The following is a 15338-nucleotide window of genomic DNA, read 5'->3' as shown; positions in this document are numbered from 1 at the left end:
TGCTTTAATCAGAATATCAGGTAAAGGAATATGCTGAATTCAGGTTTGCTCTTGTGGCTTTCAAATGATAAGCTTCATGGCAATTATTCTTGCCAAAGTTCAGTGATGAGCATGTTTCAAATTTACATCACATGATTTAGAAAATGTTTTACAACCAGTCCCTGATTAGATTTATCTGAAAGGCTTTTTGTTGAGCTGATGTTTACATCTTTTAAGGTGAAGGTTTGGGGTAAACTGGAATTAACTTCATTTTTCTTATGAGTTATTGTGTTATGTCTTTAATCATTATGTCAGAGTCAAGTTTTGGTATTTGTCCCTTTGCTTGGATCTATGATAGCTCAAGTACTGTTTTGCCATCATTTTCTAATATGTGATCAAGGAATTAGTCAGCTTTCTTAGTTTATTTCTCACGAGAGGCTGTGTCGGCAATAGGGTCAGCCAAGTGTGTGCTCGTTGTAGAGTGCATTGTGTGCGGTCCGTGTGTGTGAGAGCGAGACCAAGGTGCACGTGATAGTATGCTGTCCATGAAAATATTTTCTATTGATGTGTATGTATGTATGTATATTTATGATATGAATGAATGTGTGAGACTTTTTATATTGATTTGTTATTAAAAGTAGATGTAATGATAGTTATTGCAATTTATGAACTGCACCTGGCTGTAGTCAGAATATTTTGCAGAGATTAAGAAACATTGTATGCATTATATCAGTATCTCCATGTTCACAAAAGAAGTTCTAATGTTAATATATTTAATTGAATTTTATTTTACTCATGCAATGACAAAGGAAAGCTAAAGAATACTGATATCTAGGAAGGCAGAAAATTTGCGCAATGCACATATGTGGACATGGCTTTGAAACAAAGAAAACACCATGATATTTACAGTGTGTTTCAAAAAGCATGAATAGTACTTTGTGCTTCCTAAGTGACTTCAATTCTTCATTTGTGAGCATTGAAAGTTAACAGTGGTGGTGAATCTAGTGACACAGAGGCAAGAAACTAACCATGAATGAGTGTGGATGCTAGTGACACAAGCAGATAAATGACGCAAGACGCTACTGACTCAGCAAAGAAGTCATTACGTGTGAAACAGAAAAAAAAAACAAAAAAAAAATCCAGAAAAAAAATATCACCTTGAATGTATCTGTACGCCAGTGGTGAAGTTTTCATTTCAAGTGTGTAGTGGTGAAAATGACAAGTGTGCATACAGACGACTGAAACTTAGTATGTATCATTGTATTGCCTGTTGGATTTTTTTTTCTTTTTTTCCTCTTTTCATGTTAGAATGTTGAGAAAGTTCGTGTGATCACAGTGAAGAGTTGCACTGTATGAAAAGACTAATGCTTTATGATGAACCTTTTTGAATGCATGCTAGTGAACTTTTTTTTAATGGAGTAACAGAAGCCTCGCTTCTTGAGAATGCCTATGAGATTTGTTCCCAACTGACAGTGTGCTTTCTCTGAACTATGGTGAGTCATTATGATAGTGTGGGTGGATGTATTTGTGTTGGCTGGGACCTTGGTACTCATGGCCCTTTGTATGGCTTTCATGTGGATTGAATTTATCAGTTGTTGACAGCATTACTGTTGTTGCAGTACTTGTCTCAGTATTTTACTGCATTTTAGCCAAAGCCTTGCAGACAAGCTTCATGTGGTCATGCACTGTATGATATGAAATGTTGGTTTCATTACAGTTATGATATTGAATCCAATATTTTTTTTCTTTGTAAACCATGTGTATTTGACATGGTGAGAGGTCCCAGCAACACTTAGGCCCATGCATTGCCTCCAGTAGCAATACATGATGCCATTGTGATAGTGAAGTTAGTGATAGTGGCTATGATATTGTGGGTGGTGATGGAATAGGAATCACCTGTATTACAAGGAATGAATGTGATGATGATGAGTATGTGTGGATATGAGTAAATGATGCTCCCTGACCCAACATCGACTTTCCTTATGACGCCTTAAGAGTGTTCCTCTTCCTCCCTCCAGACAGAATCAGGGTGAATGCTACAGCTGCTTCCATGGTGGATGATGTGATGTTTTCCCTCAATTAGCTTATAAGGCTTCATTACATGAGGCAACTTCTGACGCCCTGACATATTTCAGACAGATCAGCGGTGACATGTTAATTTGGATAATGAACAGTTTGAAGGAAGTTTTTTTTATTGTGATGATGGTTTCAAAATGTTTAAAATATGTCATGTCAGCTATATATACACATGGTAGAATTTCTTTAAGGTATCATTTCAGATCTTGAAATACAACTGTGATTATTTCCTTGACAACTCATTGATGGTATGATATTCTTCTAAAGGAAATTATTTTGAGTTGTCAGGGAAGAATGTACTGGGAATGGCATTCTTTAGAGGTTTTTTCTTAAGCTCTAATATGTACTTCACTTGAAGTATAATTTACATATTTTGAAATAGGCAATTTCCAATAGTCAGTCGTGGAAATGAGTCTTTTTAAAGCACAGTGCATGTTTAGCTTCTCAAATCTGGCAGCTTTGGGAACAGAAAAATTCTTAGTCATGAAGACAGATAAAAGCAATTTATTTTCCAATACATACATCCTATTATCACAGTGGTATAGTGATTCCCAGTGTCATAGTAACAAAGTAGTTAATGCTGTAAATTGAATGTGGGCTGAGCAGTTAGCATGCAGATGGAAAACATTAATTGTGGATGTTATCTCTGTGTTTGATGGTTATGATCTGAGGAAGTAAGTGATGTGGCAGTCACTTGCACATGCTAACCCCCCCAATTTTTGCTTGTTAGTGGCCTTGGTGTAAATCCTTGAGTTACTTTGCACATGCTTACTACTTGTCGTGGTGGGAATCCTTATTGGATGAGGTTACTGTGCATGATCGTTCATCTCAACCAAATCTTTCCTTTCCTTCTATTCTCCTTAAAGTTATCATTTACTACTTGAAAAAAAAAAAAAACTACTTGTCAGAATGCAATATCATGATGCTTCAACTTTAAGCTCAGCATAGTTGATAAGACTCAACAAGGTGGATGAATATGAGGTTTGGTACTGCTGGTGAGGATGAGGCTCAAGAGATGGTATGACAAGAGAATGCCAGAAGTAACACTGGCAAAGCATAAAGTGGCAATTGCAGTTGTGTAGGACAGTGATGAGATTGGTGGATCAGCGCAGAAGCCGAGGAGGGTTGGATGAAATGTAGTGACTAGGTGGGTACAATGTTATCGTCATGGTTTCAGTTGGTCTAACTTTTCTTTAATTATTTGAAATAATGTAATGATTAAAAAATGAATACAGAATACCATCCAGAAAAGTGTCCCCCAGTGTTTCAACATGCAAGGTGGAGCCTCTTTGGTAGACATGTGTCCAGCTTACTTATTTCTTCTGAGTTACCAAGCATAAAGTTCCCAAAAGTTCAAGATTTGAGAAATTAAACTTTCATGTAGGGGGGAGAGAGAAAGAGAGAGAGAGAGAGAGAGAGAGAGAGAGAGAGAGAATATGCAGCGTAAAGGTGCATGCTTGTGATACACACACACACACACACACACATACTTGTGATTTTTTTATAAATAGGTGATCACTTGCCTTATCTGTGATCTTCCTGTCCAGTATGAATAGTTTAGTGCAATTTTGTTTTTTGACAGAATAATGAGACACAGGTCTGGTGGCATCCCACACTTTAGAGGACACAGTGAACACTTAACATTTGTTTTGGTGATGCTTTCATTGTCCTATCCTGTGTTATCTATGAAATTTGGATGGTATAAGTGACATCTTTCTGATGTAATCCAAATTAAAAGCAACATGGAAACACTTGTGCAATAAAATCTGTAGTTACCATGAAGATTAAACAAATGGGAGGATGATAACTTCCTCAAAGATTGTATGAATATTTATTTATCAAGAGCAAACTCAGAATATTGGATTCTTAGTTTTATTTAATTTCATAAAGTGGCAACCCTAAGAGCAGCACATAACTGTTGCCTTCACCAGATTTAGACTGATGGTGAAAAATTATATCGGACTTGAAAAATCCAAGTAAATTCAAATCCATAACTACATGTGTGTTATGTCATTGATCTATCTATACTGAAAACATTATTTAATTGTTAATATTTTAAAATAACCTGGATGGGCAGAGTAATATTGTCTGAAGTTATTAGTTAAATGGTAAGATTACTATGGAAAATGTATTAGTGAAATATTTGTTTTTTTTCCGTAAAGAGGGGAACAGTGTACACAATTAGTAAATGGTACAGAATGTGGTGAACGTGTAGGTTTAGAACATATGGTGTGGAATGTTATGAATACTCTTGCATATTCAAAAGAAAAAACTAGTAAAATAAGTCAATTTATTTTGGTGACATATTGATGTGGGAAGTAATGAATCACTAGGTAGATACAAGAAGATGTGGGATAAGGCTCTGAGAAGCTCCTTAGAAACTAGAGGGCCAAAGAAACAAGTTGATTCATAAATGTACAGATTAGCAGGATGGTGACATGTGACTGAGACTGACCTATCAAAGCACAGAAGTTTTTATAATGATAATTTCTTAGGTTTTTAATATGATAATTTTCTCTGGAAAGAAACAATGAAAAATTACTGTTCATTATAAGGTTAATAGGTAAATTGCTAAAAAGTGCTTTTCATTATAATGAGTTAATTGTATAACAACTCAAAAGAATTTCAGAGTCATCTATTGGATGACATGAACAAAATAATTACGATTGCTCGATATAAAATAGGGATGAAGTTTGGAAGCATTTCCTTACTTATCCTATTTTAGTATTCATGAGTAAAGTCCAGTGCGGTAAACAGGATTGTGGTGAAGAAAATGTGAGAAGAATAAGTAAGGACTATGTGCCTTGAAATCAGAGATGATAAAATTTGTATAATGGTCACTTCCTTGAGAATGGAATTAAAAAAAATGAAATATGGTATGAAAGAAAAAGAGGAACTGGATTGATATTCTATACTAATCCAATTTACTGCAAATTTAAATGATGCATTTATATAGAGATGCAGGAATGTAGACAAATTTTCATGTGAACAGAAGAGAAACAAAGTAGAATTCAGGTAAAATGAAAGCTGGTCAGGAGATTTTAATGACCAGAAGGACAATAGAGATGCGAGATGTTAGTGCTTTTCAACAGTATTGTTGTTCAGAAAAGAATGGCTTGTGAAGAATTGAAAAATAAAATATAAGGTTGATTAGGAGAGTACATATGCATGAAGAAGGATGGTATGACTGAGGCAGACATGCAAAAATGGACATAACAGACTGGAATCACAGATTTTTTTTCTCTCTCTCTCTCTCTCTCTCTCTCTCTCTCTCTCTCTCTCTCTCTCTCTCTCTCTCTCTCTCTCTCTCTCTCTCTCTCTCTCTCTCTCTCTCTCTCTCTCTCTCTCTCTCTCTCTCTCTCTCTCTCTCTCTCTCTCTCTCTCTCTCTCTCTCTCTCTCTCTCTCTCTCTCTCTCTCTCTCTCTCTCTCTCTCTCTCTCTCTCTCTCTCTCTCTCTCTCTCTCTCTCTCTCTCTCTCTCTCTCTCTCTCTCTCTCTCTCTCTCTCTCTCTCTCTCTCTCTCTCTCTCTCTCTCTCTCTCTCTCTCTCTCTCTCTCTCTCTCTCTCTCTCTCTCTCAACTGATTATCAATGATGAATGACTATAAAGAGCAATAAGTTTTTGTTTAGGAATTTACTGAAGGCTATTAATGAGGCAGTTAGACTTTTATCAGTGTGAAAAGGAGTATGCAAGAGTATGGAAAGAGAAGCATTAAATGGCTTGATTGAAAGAGTATTGTACATGGAGTTTTCTGCTATGATCAACTATTAAGGGTGATGATAATTGGTGATGGTGATAGTGATGTGAACAGGTTCACTTATCATTGAATGCTGGTAAATGGAAGGCATATCCAAAATGATTGTGTGATTTTTATAGGAAAGAAATAAGTTTTCAGATTCACAGAACACATTTTGAGGTTAACTTTTAAAGAAGGAAGAATCTCTTTCTGTTGTGGAAAAGCAAGATCATAACAATGTATGTAGTACATGTGACTCATATTATAAAATAGGAATATAAAGGAATATCAGAAGTGATCATTAAAATTATGCTGTGGAAGTTGGAAAAAAAAATGAAGTGCTTATTTTGGGAAACAGGAACAAATAACCAAGGAAACAGTCATTAACATGAGTTACAGCAGTATATGGCAAATTTGTATTGTTGCTAAAATAGTAGTACATGAGGAATGAAGAGACTTGCATAGAGATAGATGGTCTAGAAGAAAGAGAAAAGTTGTGAAGTGGCAAATGAACATTTGCAAATATAGAAGTGGAAAGTGAGTAACTGTTCTAATATCAGAATTTTCTTCATATAGCAATGCAAAATATTAGCATAAATTGCTGGAATATTTATATAGGTTCATTCTTTATACTCTAGAAAAATTAAGGTCTGAATGGAAAGGTGAATGCAGGGGCTACCACCTGTAAGATGAAAGGATATAATAGAATATGTGAAAAAAATGCTGGAAGGACTTTAACAAGAAAGTGTAATAAAATTGTTATGTCCATGAAAAAGGAAATATGAGGAATTTTGATTTTTAGGTCTTATTTGGAAGATGCCTGAGAGAAGATATAAATGGTTAGCTGTTTGAAAATTAATTTGATGAATGGAATAAACAATACACAAACATCAGTGCGAAATTGTTTGGAGTGATGCTTTGGAGACATCCATGAGTACAATGTGACAAGTTATATACAGGTTTTGTGTAAGACAGATTTACTAAAATTATTGTAAAGTATTAAAAGCTACAATTGCATGGAGAAGGAGATGGGTGTAGGAAAGCTGTACATGGCTGTACATTTTTTTTATGAGAGAAGGAAGTAAAATTAAGGTCACCAAAGATATGTCTGTTGGACCAATAGATAACTTATATATAATTCTCTTGTTTAATTAGATTAATTTTTTTTTGAGGTAGTGCTTGGAACCACATCAGGATTTACAGGATTTACAGGTTTCAGGATTTACAGAGGATATACTGTATTTACCAGGTTCCTTGCATGAAAGCAAGTTGGTAGAACAGTGTGACAAGAAGAACAAAATTTACGATATTTTAAATTTTTTTCGGAAGGTTTGTCATAAAGTTTATATATGGCATTGAGGATGTATGTAAGCATATGTGTGTATGTATATAAGATTGTGGAAGAGAGATCCAATGGAAATAGTCCAAGCATTTATGTTAATGTCAGAATTTTTGTTTTAAATGTGCAGTGTCATTTTGGTTGTCTACTATATGGGTTATCTCATGTCTGGAAGCTAGGATAATAGAGAAGGATGGAATTCAAGGATGCATAAGTTATGGGTCAAGAATTTATGCTGTTGAAAAATCCCTTTGAGACATGGTGGATAGAAGGCACCAAGAATATAGTGAAATGTGCCAAAATAACCAATCCAAAACTTATTTGTCATGTACTATTATGGAAAGAGCAGAGGCAATGAGTGCTGAAAATAATAAGTGAATAGATAGAGTTGGCAGACAGTATGAATGTTGAAAAAATGGATATGATACTGTGAATGACTTAAAGAACATCATAACAGGGTTGAAGCAAGAAGTGGAAACTGAAAGGAGAGAGCAAATTTTAAGGTTTGGCAGATGACCTTAAATCATGACCTGGGTTATGTAATACATTGTTAAAGATAACATTATTGTGGAATTGTCACCTAGTTACCAGATATTGATGATAAGTAATTAGCATTATGACCCATTCTTACTAGTTAATCGGGTATGTTTACTGAATTTCATCAGACTAAGGTGTTCAGATAATTTTCCAGCCAAGTACTATGTGAGAAGAAATAGGCTTATGCAAAGGAAAGAAGTAACTATGTAAAAATGATGTATTACACACCGCTGAGTACTTTAACTTCATAGAGTTAACAGTAATGAATGTTGCTCTGTTAGTCATGATGTTTGGTCATGAGGCAATGGATGGGCATTTTAGTGTAGAGTAAACAGAAGCAGTGCCTGTGAATGTGATGTGGAAGATTTGTTACTTGGTGGAATTAGAATTCCATATATAAGGTATCCAAAGAACAGTACAGTGTCTGATACAAGCAGTAATTACACAATGATAACTGTAGTAAGTGAAGTAAATAGTACATATGAGTGTAGTGACAAGAGTTTAAAGGTCCAGATTGTATGGTAGGGGTGTCTGACTTAAAACTACTCTGCAAACATCAAAATTTAGTTGATCATCTGAAGAGGCAAAGCTGCAAGGCACACATCTGTATCAGATCACATCATGATGAAATGAAATATGAAGTGCTCAGCACATTTCACTGCTCAAATTGTGCCAACTTCCTGTAGGACTATAAATATATTCATACCTAAATTAACTGTATTGTAAATATTTCCTAGGATATCACATACCACATTTTTCTTTCCCATGTCAGATGTGGCTTGATGGCTACTTGAATGTATGGTGTGCTGTTTATCTGTTTTAAGTGTCTGTTTATTGTAGGATCTTCCTCATCTGTGCCTTGACATACCTATATACACTTCTGCCTCTCGCTGTCTTTTTATCTCCTACAGTTTCTATACTGAGGTTTCCTTACCATTTCTCCTTGCTTCATAAGTTGTCACCCTTAAGAGTTGTGTCTTTTTTTTAAGTGAATGTGTGTGTGTGTGTGTGTGTGTGTGTGTGTGTGTGTGTGTGTGTGTGTGTGTGTGTGTGTGTGTGCTTTTATGCTTTCTCTCCTTCCCATCTTTACTGTATGTCCATTTCACCTCATTTTGTTTGATCAAATCTTTACACAAATACCTAAGTTAAAGTTTCTTATTTCATGTTGCTGCATCTCACTCACACATGAATCATCACAATTAATCTTTGATGTTCTCCATTCCATGGCTGGTCTCAGTATAAATAAGAAAGGGTATCACTATATATGTGTGTATGTGTGTGTGTGTGTGTGTGTGTGTGTGTATATATATATATATATATATATATATATATATATATATATATATATATATATATATATATATATATATATATATATATATATATATATATATATATATATACTATCATTTCATATCATTATGCTTCTTATACTCCTATTTTATGTTTTTATAGCTCATGTCCACTGAACTGGTTTTTCCTCAGTTTTCATCCTTTGCTCTTTCATGTTCATCTCTTCACCTCATCTTTTCAATGTACATTTCCTATACTTATCACTTCACCATCACTTAACTATACTTTGCTCTGTTATGTATTGTACTGTAGTGTATAGTTTCTCAAATTTATAACCTTGCTCTTTCTTCTTTCAAACACCACTACTATTTATGTAGTATTGGTGTAGTATTATGAAAAAAAAAAAAAAATATCAGTTACTCTGTGCAGCTGTCTTTTACTCTCCTCTGAAGGTATGGCACCATCAGTTATTGCCATTGCTATTACTGTATGTGCTAATCTTATCCTAGCAGACAGTATTTCTTCCCTTTATATTTTGTCTTGTTTTAATTTATTATATATTTTGAATTTAATTTTTAGTTTTTATCCTAGGATTATCAATATATTTATGATTTCTTTGATATTAATATTCATATTGGTATAATCATGGTTGTAACTGTAACCCTTGATACTGTTCTCCTTTTCTAAACAGCACCATGACTATTAAGGCACAACCTTGTCTTAAAAATCCTTTCCCTATTCACTGAAACTTTCATGCACAGTACTCAATTTTACAAATTCCTGGATAGCTGTTTAATTTGTTCATGGGGAATACTACAGCAGTGCATCTGTCATCCCAATTGTGGCCTTCCCTGAAGGCTTTCTGCCTCCCTCACTGGGATAATCCTGGGTACATCCCTGTTGCCATGTAAATCTTCATTAGATTATCTATCTAGATTACTATTTCTTATGTATTAGAGCCTTTAAACCATTACTGCCTACTAATCTCTCAAATTTTACTTTATTAGTTCTCACTTTTGCTGCCCAGTATTACTTATGCAATATATATCTAGGTCTTCTTGGCCTATTTCTCAATCACCATTCATTATCAGCATTTTATATTCCTCCAGATCTCTTTCTTTCAATCCTTTGTCTAAATGTTCTGTCCTTCTATGAACTCCAAGTAACTGATCATTTTACTTATATGCACAGTTTTTGCTGCCTGGGCCTCATGAATTCTTTTGGTACATTCTCCTCTAATAATTTATTGCACGTTTATGTTGTCTCTGATAACATAAACTAATGTGCTTTTTATGCTGTTCCATTGCACTTATATCTTATCACAAATTTTCTCTAACACTTCACAGATAATCCACAAACAATTAATAACCTAAATTTACATCAGACATCTTTTCAACACCTGTATATTTACATATCATATCAAAGCAAATATTCTTTGGCTTTCTTTTGTTTATGATGCCTCAATGCTGACTCATCTACCATCTTTCTCTTTTAAATCCTGAACTTCCATGCTCACATTCACTGCTTTGCTTTGATTCTGCCACATCAGGAAAATGGTTGAACCACTTTCGAAAACTCTCTCCCTCTCATTTACAGTGGCAGTGTGTGTGTGTGTGTGTGCGTGTGTGTGTGTTGCGGAATCTGAATTGAATTCATGTTATCTCAAAATCTGTTTTCATCTAACTTTGACTTTTTAAAATCATTAATGTGTGTCACAAATAAGGTACAGAAGGCTTTGAATTACATGAGTTATAAATATCAAGATCATAGAAAACTAACTTGAAGGCTTAGCTATAATGATTTTAGCAGATTGTATGGGGTGTGAAATGACACATGATTGTAATTAAGGTGTATACTTGATAAGGTTAAAGTTTGGGAAGTGTGTGTGTGTATGTGTGTGTGTGTGTGTGTGTGTGTGTTTGAATAGATGTGACAAATCTCATTTTACTTTTAACAACAAATCCTTTTGTCCTATGTATTGTTAGAATGGTGTTTTGATGACAATCATAAATGACAGGAATGTTGAATTAGGGAAAATAAACTTGGTTTTATGTTTTCTTAAGTTTAAGGTTTAAACATACCAAAGTATGCATAACTGCTACTATATGATATGTAAAGCTGCTCCTTGAGTGGTAGTGACACAAGCAGGTTTGGTGAAAAATTGGCATTCATTTTCATGAAAGATGGCATTGTCTTGCCTGATAAAAATTCCTTTCTCAGTTTGATTAAGGAAAATTTTTGTCAGTGTATTTTTTATTGCACACATTAGGTCTTTTGACTTAAAAAGTTTGTATGGTATCACTTTTATACCATTAAAATAAGTTGATGAAATCTGAATTAGTTCTTATACTTTATTGATATTGGCATGATTTTGCTACAGGATCTGTTCTTAAATCAGAACAGAGATCTGTGAAAATGGGAGACATATTGTGCAGACCTGGCACAGATGAATCGTGAAGGGCAGCCTCCCTCATCACATTCCATGCAGATGGTATTCTATCCTGGAAGAATTTATGTGCTTAGAGATAAGAATTTAGAATATGCCTTAATTTCCATTATCATTTGGTGACACCATCATCCATAATAGTGTATTACATTCATGAATACTTTTGATGTCATTAGCAACTTAGTGGTGGCTCAAGAAAATATTCTAACAAAGTTTGAGCCCTTAATCATAGTGTGTGGGTGTGGGTGTGTGTGTGTGTGTGTGTGTGTGTGTGTGTGTGTGTGTGTGTGTGTGTGTAAGGATATATTTCCAGTGATTAATCTACACATAGAGCTTTTCTATCTGCATCGAATTCATACATACCTTGATAAAGTATTGAACAGTTATATTAATTCCAAAATATGAAAGGTATTCATACATATAAGGATGACATACAAAGATGGTATTACTGAAATTAAGTGTTGTGACCTGACATCTTTTTATTTATTTTGGACACCGTAACATTAACATTTTTTTTCTGGTAAGGTCTATTAATTCCTTTCCTCATACATGTATTGAAGACACTTTTCTTAATCTTTATGCTCACAAAAACTTTCACCTGCATGACCATAGATTGTGGAAGTGTTAATCACATTTGTCTGTGTGGCCAGTGTATTTCAGTCTGTTAGAATTTACAACACTCAGTTTAAGTGTATAAACTTAATTTGCAATAAACATGTAACATTCAAAATTAATTGGATACATATGCAAGTAATAATCAAAACGTTGAAGTCCAGTGCAATGTTCAATCTGTACTCTAGAAGTATTTAGTTCCTGTATTGCCTTATGTCAATGTAGAAGGTATAATGGCACTTTTATTGATATGTAGGAAAAGAAAAAAATTGTGCACTGCTGAAAAAAAAAAGTTCCAAGCTAGAATAATAGTATAATTTTGTGCAAGGTAGATGCACACATTGTTTTGATGGTGCTTCATATCAGTGGCCCTTAACTGCTGAACTTAAAATGGAATGATAATGATCGTAATAGTACATAATAATTGTATCATCATTGAAATAATATGTACCTGAGTAATAATTTAATTATAAATTTGTGCTTCAGATATACAGGTAGAGCTGACTAATCTTTAAGTAAAGGCAGGATTTGATCATAAGATGAGTAATTTATGTAAAATTGCAACTCTAACGAAAACTGTGGTTGCAAAATAGTTTTCTATAAAAAGAATAGTAGAACAATGCAGCTTTATTTGACCCATTCACTTCCTTCCACTTCTTTTCCCTAAAAAACTATTATTAAAATTGTTATCATTATTATTATTATTATTATTATTATTATTATTATTATTATTATTATTATTATTATTATTATTATTAGCAAAATTACTATCCCACTCCTGACACTAACTGTTGCCAACCCTGCCCTTGCCGTCTGTATTCAAAGACACATGGGGCTGCAGCAGTTGTGCTCGCCACTGGGTCTGGCATGGTGGTGGTGGAAATGCGAGTCTCTGCATCCACACAAGATTCAGATGACGAACTACTACGGTTGTAATAACATGCATGGGTACATGAGACACACGTTTAATATACATGAACAAAGGGACACAATACATGAACAGGAACAGGCGAAGTAATCCCTGATATATATATATATATATATATATATATATATATATATATATATATATATATATATATATATATATATATATATATATATATATATATATATATATATATATATATATATATATATATATATATATATATATATATATATATATATATATATAAAGGCATGATAAGAAGGAATGATGCCGGATGCTGGAAAAAACAAAGTTCATGGTAGCTTATAACTCTATTCCTGCAGCGCGTACCATGTGTACATCCCGAAAAGTTCCAAGACTCGTAATGCAGCAACAAAAAATCTATTCAAATACTAAATACAATACAATTAATCTATTCAATACAATCATTGTATTTGGATACATTTGTAAATTCACTTGGAATACATGCATTCAACAAAATTTACTGTTGCTCCCAATATCCCAAGCTAATGACTGAAATCATAAGATCCCAAGGGAAAATCTCCAACAGGAGCGGCATATAGCGTGCGGCACACTGGGTGTTCTGTGCAGGGTAGCTAGGCTGTAGCCAAATTATCGAATAAAAAAAAAAATCACATTTTTGTATTCTGAATATTTAAGTACATTATATTTAGATATTCAGCAAAGTATCTAAATATTATTTAAATACATGGAAACCTATTTCTTTAAAAATATAATTCTAAAAGCATTTTTATATGAATGAATATTAGCACTGCCCAGCTCAGCGAATAGCTTGGATAATGCTCAATTAAAATATTAACAACACTATCTCATAATAACGTGCGTAGGTGTGTGTGCCATCTCACTATTACTAATTACACTGCCTAAACATGGTGTGTGGGACAGTGCCTGTTGCATCATGTGTCCTGCAATGAACGAGATCAGCATGCATAATGAACCATTCGGTGAGCGCTCCGACATCCTCAGAGAACAGAAAATTCAGCCTCGTAGAAAACAGTGTGTTCAGGAAGGTATAGAAATCCAGTGTGCTTGAAATGCTCATTCAAGCTCTTCTCTCCGTTTTGTAGCGAGTGTCAGACCTCAGGAGGGGCGTCCTTGCTGGTTTAGTTGTCACAAGGTTCATACAAGCAGGTCTCTGTCGTATGCGAGTGTCTGACCTCAGGACGGGCAACCCTGCTGGTGTAGTTGTTATAAAGTTCATACAAGCTGCTCTCTGTCGTATAGTGAATGTCTGACCTCAGAAGGGGCGTCCCTGCTAGTGTAGTTGTCACAAGGTTTTCATACAAGCTGCTCTCTGTCGTATAGCGAGTGTCTGACCTCAGGAGGGGTGTCACTGCTGATGTAGTTGTCACAAGGTTCATACAAGCTGTTCTCTCTGTCGTATAGCGAGTGTCTGACCTCAGGAGGGGTGTCCCTGCTGGTGTAGTTGCCACAAGGTTCATACAAGCTGTTCTTTCTAGTGTGTGTCTCTCCGGCTGCTTGGGATCGCCACATCATAGAATCTGCGAATGAACAAAATACGTTTACCAAAATACGTTATTTGGAACGAGGCAAATCCTTCCCTGTATCCCCTCCCCCCTCCATCTCTCTCTCTCATAATGCGTACCTGATCCTGTTGAACGACGTTGCTGCATCTGACGAGCCACCACCTCCACCACCACCATCACCACTCCCGACACTATCAAAGGCACCACCACCTCTTCCGTTATGAATGATGGTGAGGAAAGTGGGTGTGATGGGGGAAGCGTTGGAGGCGTGGGTAGGGGTGTAGTTTGTTGGGGCTTCGTACAGTTGAACGTCTTTTTATGTGAGCTCACCCTAAAGGCCAGTGTGGAACAGGAGTCGGGCAGGCTTGCAGTAGTCCACCTGGAGGGACCGTAAGCCGTTAACGTGACACTCTCGAAAGCAGTGAAGGTGTCATATATTTTACATATCCAGATGCATTCACCACATAGCATCATAAACCCGAGGTATGTATTGACATTTAAGTTGACTATCACTTGCATCTCACACCATGCGTTTTGTTCATTCAAGAAACATTGATCGTGCATTGGAAACCACGTGTCTTGTCTACAATGGTCCACTGAAAGCTGATCGTTTTTAGTAATGCCCTGTGCCACCAAGCTGACGCCTTCAAAACCTTTCTCGAATTTCGAGTAAATTTTCTTCTTGAGTTCTTAAGACTCGTTTCGTCGTGCGGTGAAAATGTTAGTGATATCGCCTTCCTCCAGGACAAAATCTGTCAGGGCGGTGCCGAGGAAACCTGTGTCCCGGCGTGAAATCACTACGATAGCGACTGTCAAAAGGGCACGCACAGGAAACCGCTGCATATCGAAGAAAAGACGATGTTCACGAAAGGAATTCACAAAG

This window comes from Scylla paramamosain, chromosome 21 (assembly GCF_035594125.1).
Source record: "Scylla paramamosain isolate STU-SP2022 chromosome 21, ASM3559412v1, whole genome shotgun sequence".
Lineage (NCBI taxonomy): Eukaryota > Metazoa > Arthropoda > Malacostraca > Decapoda > Portunidae > Scylla > Scylla paramamosain.
Note: the sequence above shows the minus strand (reverse complement) of the source record.